Source organism: Sciurus carolinensis, chromosome 4 (assembly GCF_902686445.1).
Source record: "Sciurus carolinensis chromosome 4, mSciCar1.2, whole genome shotgun sequence".
NCBI lineage: Eukaryota > Metazoa > Chordata > Mammalia > Rodentia > Sciuridae > Sciurus > Sciurus carolinensis.
Window position 1 is genome coordinate 116,742,489 of NC_062216.1, and position 11,115 is coordinate 116,753,603.

Below are 11,115 nucleotides of genomic sequence, written 5' to 3' on the forward strand. Positions count from 1 at the left end.
TGACGTGAGGGTCTAATGTTCTCTAATACAGCCACCATCAGGACACTGGGGTTCTAAGCCTTGGTCCCCTGGGAAAGGTTTAGGGATAAGGAGGCTGGATCAGGGGAAGCAGGCTGGTCAAGGGAAGAGAAAAGAACAATATGAAGAAGGAAACCTTGAGGAAACAGGTTAAAATGTGCTCAGATTTGATGAGGGAGTTTGTACGTAGGGGAGGAGCCATGTGGGTGGAGAAGGTGAAATAGAATACCCCAATAGGCTCATCACCTCTACTTAGTAGTGAGTCATGCAAGTCACAAGCTTTTCCTGTGAAGTACCAGAGAACAGAAGTTTGAAGGTGAGGCCTGCAAGGATGACACCCAGCATGAATCCCGTGCAATATACCTGTGGGCAGAGAAGAGAAACGTATCAGGGCCTGTGCAGATAAGATAGTTACAGCAAAGTTGAAAGACTCCTTTAACCATTCACTGGAAGAAAGAGATCAGAGGGCACCCAAAGAGACTGGCCCTCCTGATTTCATGAAAGAAAAGGAATCTATCAGCAGTCCTTGGAGTTTGTTGTATTTTAGAAGCCCCACCAATCTTCTGACTTCAAGCCCCATAGCCTCTGCTGCACCTCACCCAGTTTTCCAGTCACCACTGCTGTCTTCAGGGAGTGCACAGGGTTTGGGCTGCCTCTAGAAACGGTCCCAGACAGAAAAGTGTTAAGTGTAGAGACTTTAGTTGGGTGAAGTGGCAGCAAGCCTGTAATCCCAACGACTCAGAAGGCTGAGGTAGGAGGATTTCCACTTCAAAGCCAGTCTTAGCAACTTAGCAAGGTCCTAAGCAATTTAGGGAGACCCTGTCTCTAAATAAAATATAAAAAGGGCTGGGGATGTTGCTCAGTGGTTAAGCACCTCTGGGGACAATCCCTGCTACCAAAAAAAAAAAAAAAAAAAAAAGAGTAGTGACTTTGGCAACAGCTATTTTGGTGCAGATGGTAGGTAAGAATCCAAAATGATGGAAACATTTATGACTAATAGTGGGAGTGTTAATTTGGGTAATCACTTTGGATAGATAGCACCACTGAATAAATTCAAGCACAAATATTTTCTGACCCAGTTTCTCTTATATACCCAGGAAAAGATTTTCTATAAATACTCCAAAAGACACATACAGAAATGTTTACGAAATGGCAAATAGTTAAAAGCAACCCAAATCAATGGAGAATGAAGAGATAAACAGTGGTATAGTCATACAAAGGGATATTACTCATCAACAGAGACACTTAATAATAGGAGTGAATCTTATCAATAAAATAAATTTCATTTATTTTATTGCAGGTGCACACCTGTAATCCCAGTAGCTTAGGAGGCTAAGGCAGGAGGATCATGAGTTCAAAGCCAGCCTCAGTAACTTAGCAAGGTCCTAAACAACTCATTGAGACCCTGTCTCTAAATAAAATACAAAATAGGGCTGGGAATGTGGTTCAATGGTTGAATATCCCTGAGTTCAATCTCTGGTACCCCCCACAAAAAATAAATACATTTAAAATTTTTCAGAAAAGCATACTTGCCATGATAACCTACTCCTCCTCTTCTTTCTCCTCCTCCTCCTCCTCCTTCTTCTTCTTTTTGATTGTGGATGGACACAATATCTTTATTTGGTGCTGAGGATGGAACTCAGTGCCTCTCACATACTAGGCAAGTATTCTACCACTAAGCTACAAACCCAGACCCATGATAACCTTTTTATAGAGTAAAACAACTAAAATACAAATATACTCCTCAGGATACATATGGATGAGATAAAACTAAACAAAAATGACATAAGGGCTGGGGACATAGCTCAGTTGGTAGAGTGCTTGCCTTGCAAGCACAAGGCCCTGGGTTCAATCCCCAGCACCGAAAAAAGAAAATGATATAAGTATGAACACAGGATTCAGGATGATGTTTACCTTGATTTAGAGGAAGGATAGGGGATGGGAAACACACACACACACACACACACACACACACAGCACAAGTGGTTTTATGTGATTGTCAAAGTTCTAGTTTTTCTACTGGGTAGATCATGATGTTTAAACATTATATATATATATATATATATATATATATATATATATATTTTGATATTTTGATACTGGGGATTGAATCCAGGGACACTTTGCCACTGAGCCACTTCTCCAGCCCTTTTTATAAAATATTTATTTAGACACAGGGTCTTTGTTGAGTTGCTGACCTTGAACTCATGATCCTCCTGCCTCAGTCTCTTAGCGAGACCTGTCTCAAAATAAAAAGGGCTAGGGATGTAGCGCAGAGATAAAGTACTGCTGAGTTCAATTCCCAGTACTGCAAAAACAAAACAAACAAAACAAAACAAAACAAAATGGGGCTGGGGGTGTAGCTCAGTGGTTGTGTGCTTAGCTGGCATGCACAGGTTCAATCCTGGGTACGCAAAAATAACTACTGCTGAAAAAAAATAGAAAACTGGGGCCACATATGGGCTAATGAGGAGAGGATATTATAAACAAAGAAATATTCTGTTACCCAAAATTTATAAAGAAAACAATCTTTGCTTTATCACTTTCTAGTTGGAGAAGTTACCCCTACGAAATATAAGCTCCAGAACAGCTGGGAACATACCTGATCTCTTTACCACACTGCAAACCTGGGCTTAGCATACAAGAAAGCAGAAGATAAAAATTTGTTGAATTAAGCCAGGGGACTCAGCACCTGTTGAGACTGAGGCAGGAGGGTCACAAGTTCAAGACCAGCCTCAGCAATTTAGTGAGACCCTGTCTCAAAATAAAAACATAAAAAGGACTGAGGATGTAGCTCAATGGTAAAGTGCTCCTGGGTTCAATCCCAGATCAAGAAAGAAATTTGTTGAATCAATTTAATGTAAACTCTCTGAACCTCAGTTTCCTCTGGATCAAATAAGATAATGTAGGTGAAGAGCATAGCATAGTGCCTGGCATAGAGTAAAATAGTAAGGGAACCATTGGACAAGGGTTTTATTAGCAGGAAGGGGTATCTCTTTTTTCTCCCCCTTGGTACTGGGGGTAGCCTCTTTTTTCTCCCCCTTGGTACTGGGAATTGAACCAAGGCATGCTTTATCACTAAGCTGTATCTCTAATCTTTTTAATTTTTTAAATTTTGAGATAGGATCTTCCTAAATTGCCAAGGCTAGTCTCAAACTTGGGATCCTAATGCCTTGACCTGTCAAGTCCCAGCTCCAACAGACTTTCATGAAAAGGAACAGGCTAAAAAAAGAAGAAAAATGAGCAGGTTGGGCACAGAGGGTACACACCGATAATCCCAGTGACTGAGGAGCACCACGATTCCAGGGTGTTGTTAGTGGGAAAACTGAAGAAGTGGTAAGACCTTGTGAGAGGTCTTTATTTAGGTCATTGGGGGAGTGTCCTCAGAGGGAATTATGGGACCCCAGTCTCTTCCACTTCTTTTACTCTACATCTTGGTTTGTGAGGTGAGCAGTTTGCTCTGTCACATGTTTCCGTCATGATTTGCTGCCCTCTCCAGAGTCCCAAAGTAATGGAGTCATTTGATCTTGAACTAGAACCTCTAGAACCATGAGTCAAAATAAAACATTCCTCTTTATAAGTAAATTTCCTTAGGTATTTTCTTATAGTGATGGTTAGCTGACTAATACAACCTACCTAGGAAACTTGGGCAAAGGATTTGTAGTAAGTCATCCAAATCCCTGAGTTGCTGAGTCTAACACATTAGCTTATTTGCTTCATAAAGATTGTGGCTTAGGAAGAGGATGTGCAAAGCACAGGTATTTGTTTTTGCTCATTCCTAAAAGTTCTATCAGTCAATTACCCTTATTACCTGCCCAAAGCTGCCCTACTCAGAAAAGGAACTGTTGTTCACCTAGGTGACCAGCTGGGTAGCAGCCACCTAGGGTGGTGTCAGGCAGAAGAGGACCCAGGCCAGGATGGCTCCTAGGCTCTAGGTCAGAAAGTCAGCTTGGTGGAGAGTCAAGCTAGTGGACATAGAGCAGTGCTAGAGTCAGAATGGATCTGTCTGTGTCCCCACTGAATTCACTAAACGCCTGTGCCAGGTTCACCACCACCAGACTTTCTGCCAGGGCTGGTGGCATAAAGGGACTGTGCCTGGCATGGAGTTCCCACTGGGGTATGAGGCCCTAAAGATCACCCTCCCTACAAATATCAGAATAAGAATGACCAGGTCTTTACCCAGTACCTCTCTCCTGCTTTGCTGGTTAAGTTCTGCAGGTGGGAGATAAAGTAGAGGAGAGAAGGCAAAATCAGGCTATCTGTGCTGCTGGTGGGCAGCATCTGCCCCACTCTTCTTCCCACTGGTCTCCTGATGCTTTCCTCCTTATCTTATCTCACTCCCTATCCCATTAAATAGCCCAACCAGGAGCCAGTGCAGTGGTGGTGGTGCATACCTTAATTCCAGTGCCTAGTTTGAGGCCAACCTCAGCAACTTAGTAAGACTTTCAGCAATTTAGCAAGACTCTGTTTCAAAATTTAAAAAATAAGGGCTGTGGGGCTAGAGATGTGACTCAGAGGTAGAATAGCATACATGCAGGAGGCGCTGGGTTCAATCCCCAGAACAAAAAGAAAAACAAAACAAACAACAAAACAAACACACACACACACAAACAAAAATGAAAAACAAACACAACCAGGACTCAGCCTTTTGATTTTTTTTTTTCTCCAGAGTCTTAATTATACCATTTATTTACACTCGAGTATCTGATCTGGGAGGAAGGTAGACCTGGAGGAGAAAATAAAGGAGGGGTCAGAGCACAAGCTACCACTTTCTTGCCCTGGGATTCTCTGCAGTGGAGAAGGGGACATGTCTTGGTTTTCAATATGAGAAGGATGAAGTTGACAGAGATTTGGCGATTTCTCCTCTCCTCAGGAATCTTACCTCCCAGGTAACCATTTTTCCAACTGCTCCAGAGATCCTGGTGGATATCCTGTTTCATTTGGAAATTGCTTTTCTAGGTCTTACGTGAGTGAAACTGGGAGGAGAAGAAAAATGTTTCAGGAGCTTCCCTTGGAGAAAGAGGCAGCAGAGAGGAAGAAGAGCTGTAGTCCTGGGATCAGGGAATACCTGTTGTCTCTTTCCTGCAGCCTCTTCCACCACCTCCACTCCAGTCCCCATCAGGGCCCTTCCAGGGAGCCTTAAACACTTGTAAGCACCTATCCTCATACCCAGGCATTCCTCTCCAGTCTTGGTCCTTCTCTTTCCTACCAAGCTTTCTCCCTCTTGAGAACTTTTGACTGCAGACTCAACGCAAACGTCATTATCTTATGCTCACTTCTGTCAAACAGAGGCACCCAGGGTCAAGGCAGAGATCATCCTTCTACTCATCTTCTAAACATCTCTATGAAGCTGGGTTTCAGTGGAGAGAGAGGGGAGGGGAAAGCTGAAGTGAGAATTTGGAAGACAGGAAGAATTTCAGGAAAGGCAAGATAAGGATATCTCTATCCCTCACCAGAAACAGAATAAACCGGTGCTGGATTGGCAACTGGGCCATTGGAATCTGCAAAGGGTTGTGTCTTTGAGGAATTCCCAGGGATCCCTGAGATCTAAAATTCTTGAGATCAGCCAGGACACCCGCCAACTCATCTTCATCTTTTTTTCTGGTTATCTCATTTCCCCTTTTTGCTGTCACTCTACTCCATCCTTGCGTTTGGGGATACTTTTTAGGGTATGCAAACATTTTTTTGGCTGTAGAGTCTTCATTTTCCTCTCCTCTGGCCTTAAGTAACTATACAATTATTTTTGAAGTTTGTTTTCCCAGTAGGAACTATGGAAGCAGAGAAAGGATTTGTAAAATAACAAATTTGAGTAGTTATAAAGTTATCTTAAACCTTAATGGCTTGTAGTAGAATCATCCTGGAGTCTCATCTGTTTCTCTAGTTAAGTGAGTTATTTCTGGTGGCTAATGGTCAACCTTTCAAACTATAGATATTCTTTGGCCAATGATCCTAACTTTATTTCCCTATTCTGTAAAAAAAAAAAAAGGTCTTATTTACCAATCCAAGAGAGTGTTATAGAAGCATACACCACGAGAGTAGGGAGAAAGTATGTATGCTTATACAGATCAGGGAATTTGCAGGCAGAGCTATGTCTTGCTTCATTCCCATATCAGGTCCCATGTGATAACCATAGCTACCTCTGAGGTGCTGCGGCACTGAGTAACCACCTTTCTTCAGCTGCTCCTTAGTCATTTTGTGTATATATATATATATATATATATATATATATATATATATATATATAAAATATCAGGTTTGAGTTTCATAAAAATATCTATCAAGCTGATCTTGCAGGGTTGTATGAGGATCAAATGAGATAGGTCCAAGCAATCTATACATTGTTATCAGCCTTAAACAAAATATAAACGAATTGATTTGTGAATTAATCACATATAAACATGATTTCTTATTATCATCATGTAGTGAACATTCTCTCTAGTGATTTTAATGTTTGTGAATAACAATATGATCCTCAGGGACCAGGTGACCATCCATCTCTGCTTCCACCATGTAGAATCTCTATCCCAGCCTCATATTCAGAATGCCAGGTCAGCATGTAACCCAGCTCCATTGTGTGGACAGTTTCAGTAGGACAAAGGCCCCAACATAGCACAAGCCAGCCCAGCAGCCCCTTTGGCTAGCTCCTGAGGCCCCCACCCCCCTTCTCTCTCTTTCTCTGGTTATGCTTTGCTGACTGCTGACTCCTGGCAAAGTCCAGAACAATCACCAAGCTCTGAGTGCATCATCCCTCTCCCATTTAGTTAAGTGCTCCAATTAGCACTTGGATCAGGTCAGGGTCCCCACATGTTGGTAATGGGGCAATATGGGAAGTAATCAAGGGATTGCCCCATTCTATTCTTGCGTCCTCCTTCTTTCCCTTTCTAGAGAGTTTGATACAGCCTTAAGCCAGGCAGATCAAAGCTCACTATGGATCAGGTCTTGCCCTAAGTACTTTATATGTTCTATGTCATGTATTGGTATTCCTAGGGTTGCACCTTCAGTTTGTCCCCTACTTACTATAGTCTGTAACCTCCCCTTGGATGACCTCATCTACATCTGCCTCGCTCTTGAAATTTATATCCATATAATTACAGAACATTTTTGCTTAGTTGTCCCTAGACACCTCAAATTCAGCCCATCAAAGCTTAACTAAATATTTTTCTTCCATTCCAACATGGTTCTCCTGTATTCCTCATTAAGTTGGAAACCTATGAATCAACTTTGACCCTTTCCTTGTCCTCTCACTCTCATCTAATTAATCGTAAAGCTCCACTAATACTTCCTCTAAGATAACTGAACCATACATGTCTCATCTGAAAACTCTAGGGGGCCTCATACTGTTTGTCTGTTTCTACTCTTATCTATGTCAAAATTCATTCTCCATGTTGCTGCCAGCATTTCCTTTTTTATGAGGACTTGGACTTTTTTATTTTCTTGTGTTCCCTTCAATAGCACTTAAATGTCTGAAAGTTTAAATTCCTTATTATGGCATACATAGACCTTCATAATCCAGCCTTAGCTTTTCCAACTGTTCTTCTCATCCCTCCAGCCTGAGACTGGCAATATTGTGTTTCTTGTGGTTCCTCCGACACTATTTTGTTCCATAATCTAATGCTGTAGCCTACACTGTTCCTTCTACTTCCAATGTTCTTCCCTTTTGTCTGTCAAGAAAAGTTCTGTAACTTCCTAATTAGAATGAATGGAAAAGTTAAGAATTAATTATTTGGGGCTGGGGGTGTAGCTTAGTGGTAGAGTGTTTGCCTCACATGTGTGAGGCATTGGGTTCAAGCCTCAGCACCACATAAAATTAAATAAAGATATTGTATCCACATACAACTAAAAATATTTTTTAAAAAGAATTATTTGTTAAGACAGGCAAATTATCTGAATGATGAGACTAAGTTTATTAGATAAATGGTCAGTAAAAATGAAATAATGACAGGTAAAGTTATTTCCTGAGTAGGGAATAAAGTGATATATGCCTTTTTTTCTCTTTTTTGGGGGGAGGGGTACTGGATGATTTACCCCTAAGCTGTATCCCTGGTCCTTTTTAGTTTTTAATTTGAGACAGGGTCTTGCTAGATTGCCTAGAGCTTGCTATCCTCCTGCCTCTGCCTCTGCTGAATTGCTGGGATTACAGACATGAGCCATCTGGAGGTGGGTCTCAAGTGATGATGTCAGGGATGTGTAGCTGTTGCTTCAGCGCTCTCACTTGAGGACCAAACAGAAGGAAAAAATAGAAACTACAGAAACAATCCTGGAACCTTTCTCTTGTTAGTACCCAAATGCAAAGAATTGACGAAGCAGGATTTTTCTGAAGGAAATTTCTCTTCCCATCACTTTTCTCCTAGGCCTAAAAGACAACAAACCGAGAGTGGGTGGGGTGGGGGTGGAGGGAGGGGTGAGGGGGAAGGGCAACAAATGAACCTCTTCTCTCATTGAAGTGACTGAAAATGCTGGGCTAGCCTGTCCCCTGGTGGAGGTAATGTGCCACTGCATCCCTCAGATGACAAAAAACCCTCTCTCTTTATACCCAGTGGTCATTAATTCATTCAAATACAATAAGCACATATTCTGTGCCAAGGGGAATGCTGAGGCCCTGAGGCTCCAAGAACAAAAATGTAATTTCTATTCTTAAAAATTCACAGTCTGAAAAATGGTGGAATGAGACAGACATCATTATCCTATGTAAACGTATGCTTACACAAATGGTATGAATCTACATTGTGCACAAACATAGAAACGAAATGATGTACCCCATTTGTGTACAATGAATCAAAGCGCAGTTTGTAAAAATAAAAATAATTTTAAAAAACAAATAAATTCAGAGTCTGCCAAGTATGGTCGCATACATCTGTAATCCTGGCTAGTTGGGAAGCACAGGCAGGATAATTCCAAGTTCTAGGCCAGCCTGGGCAATCTAGTAAAACTCTGCCTTAAAATTTAAAAAAAAATTTTTTTTGAACGGATGGGGATGTAGCTTGGTGGTAAAATGCCCCTGGGATCAATTCTCAGTACTGGGGGGAAAAGGTGACAAAAAAAATTCACAACCTAATGGTTGAGATACTAGCTGCCTTTATATGTTCCCTTGCAAAATGATGCAGTAGTCCAGGAAGAAATGATGTGATAGAGACTTAATGATAGTGTGAGATGAGAGAGACAAAGTCAAGGTCTCCCAGGTTTCCAAGCAACTGGTAATTCAGAGTCATGGCATAAAGGAAGTTTGTGTAGGAAGATGAGGTTGGTTCTGGACAAACTGAGGTTGAGGTGACTGAGGGACATCCAGGTATACATGTCCAATAGGCTACTGAATGTACAGATCTGGAACTCATAAAATAAATATAAGGTAGAGATTTTGAGAATCCATCTCCAATAAGTGACAAAAGACTACATAGGTGGTAACTAACAGTATGTTTCTTGGAAAGAATATGTTAGCTGAGATTTTGAACAGGTGGAGATTTCATTCCATATTTCCGCCTTTCAAGTAAAAAATCTCTTGACTCTCTTGTTCAGAAAATCTCTCCTGAACAATGCCCCATATACTCATTCAGAAGCTTCTTTTTTAATTCCTGAGCATCTTATCATCATTTGAATTATGGCACTTACTGCATCAAATTGCAACAGTCAACATTCTCATCCATACCCAGTTAGACTGTAGTCCTTTGAAAAAAGGAAAGTGTTTTATGAAAGAGATCAAACACTAAGTGGTAGAGTGCTTGCCTAGCACATGCAAGACCCTGGGTTCCACCTCCAGAACTGGGGCAAAAAAAAAAAAAAAAAAAAAGGGAACAAAGAAAGAAGGTAGGCAGCAGCAGTCAAACCATGTAAAAATGTAATGACCATGCAAGGGAATTTGTTGCAAGCACATAAAAGGATTTAAGTACCTGAGCTGCAGGGTGGATTTGTGATTTAGAAATAGCACTCTGAATGTAGTGTGGATATTGGACTAGCAGACAGAATGAAGCTGGGAGACTAGAAAGTACATTACTTCATTAAAATGAGAGCACTCTAGGCCCAGCACGGTGCCACATGTCTGTAATCCCAGCAGCTGGGGAGACTGAGGTAGGAGAATTACAACTTCCAGGCCAGCCTCAGCAACTTAGCCAGATCTTGCCTCTAAATAAAAAAGTACATCAGTGGAGACGGCTGCGGTGGTGTAGGCCTGTAATACCAGTGGCTGGGGAGGCTGAGAAGAAAGTAAGTTCAAAGCCAGCCTCGGCAATTTAGCGAGGCCTTAAGTAATTTAGGGAAGCCCTAAGCAATCTAGGAGACTTTGTCTCTAAATAAAATATAAAAATGGGGTGGGGATATGGCTCAGTGGTTAAACATCTCTGAGTTCAATCCCCAGTTCCAAAAGAGAGAGAGAGAGAGAGAGAGAGAGAGAGAGAGAGAGAGAGAGAGAGAGAGAGAACCCTGAGATCAAGGATAAGTGAACTAGGACCATGTCCACTAGAAAGGTGGTTAGAACTGGGGAAGGGAGGTGTAGTTTGGTTAAATTTTTCAAAGATCCACAATCATTTTTTTGAGGGGTGGGAGAATGGAGGTGGGATGTTCTATTGGGCTGACCAACAAACAGAACCCCGAGACGTGGAAGTATTGAAACACTTTGGAAAGCGTGAACACAGAACTTCAAGCAGATCACAATATTAAATGTAGACTGTTCATAAACACCTACCTAATACCTGTTCCACTCTGAACCAATATACGGATATTTTTTGTCATGCTGGGAAAACGAGTTTTCAACTCCGGAAATACAAAACCAACACTTAAGAGTATTATGGATTCAATATTTACTTGTCAAACTGCATTCTAAATTGTTCTCGTCTTTTTTTTTTTTTTTTTCGGTGACGGGGATGAAACCTACTTAATATTTACTAAGGTCTATGGGTTGCGTTATTTCAGTTTTACTAAGGTTCTGGGAAGTTAAGAGATTTGCCCAAAGTGAAGCCGGGGTCGAATAAAATTAGTTTAACTCTAAATTACATGCTTTTATGCATCTGGCTACACCTTTCCTCCAAAGGTTTTATTCAGTTCAAATGTTCGCGGCAGTCCTCTCTACGAAAAAAACCATCAAGTGCACCATAACAGAACAGAAAT